This window comes from Dipodomys spectabilis, unplaced genomic scaffold (genome assembly GCF_019054845.1).
Source record: "Dipodomys spectabilis isolate Male_0828 unplaced genomic scaffold, ASM1905484v1 ptg000816l, whole genome shotgun sequence".
Taxonomy (NCBI): Eukaryota; Metazoa; Chordata; class Mammalia; order Rodentia; family Heteromyidae; genus Dipodomys; species Dipodomys spectabilis.
In genome coordinates, this window is record NW_024871493.1 from 128679 (window position 1) to 129545 (window position 867).

Below are 867 nucleotides of genomic sequence, written 5' to 3' on the forward strand. Positions count from 1 at the left end.
TATTAAGAGACAAAAATCATAAACGTTTAGAAATAAATAAGAGGATAGCATTGACATATTGTTATGGCTTGTGTTTCTTTCAATATACAAAAATTTATGTGTCAAGTCTGCTGCAAATGTAAATTTTATTTTGCCAATTCTTTTTGCAAATTGCTTAAAATATAGAGAACCAAATTCCACAACCCCTTCACTTCCAATAAAAAAAATCTTATAGACCTTTAGGTTTCTCAGTTGTTTCTAAATATCTTAAAGTGATGCATTGGAACCAATTTCATTCTACATTTAATTTTAATTTTTAAAACACTAAATTCTTCTAAAATCCTCTCACTCGGACATAGGTATGGATAGATAACTGACGTGGGCAGAATCAGAATTATTCAGAAGGCTGTAAATGGATGCTTATCTAATTTTCTCTCTTCTTGATCATAGAAAACAGACTGCCCTTGTTAGGAAAATGAGGGAGAATGGAAAAGAAATAGGCCGAACTCCATCATCAACAGGTGAGGACTGTTTATTGATGAACAGCGAGGGGCACAGCCCTTCCAGCAGGTTTGGAGGTTGTGTGAGGGAGCTGGGACAGGATCGGGTTTTTATAGGAAGTCTGAGCAAGGAGGTAGAGGTTAATGGAAAGCCCCTAGCTCAAGGAAGGTGTGGGCCCACAATGGGATGTTTACAGCTGGGTTAGGTGGATTGCCCTGCCTGCACTTCAAAGGAGTTCACATATACCTGGGTTTTGCCTGCAGTCTATATGGGCCTAGGATAGTAGGGTGGGGGTCAATCCTTCATATTCCATCTTCAGATACATAAAAGGATAGGGCCAAGAGGGGAGAGGCAAGTTCTTTATATAGGATCTTTGGATACATAAAA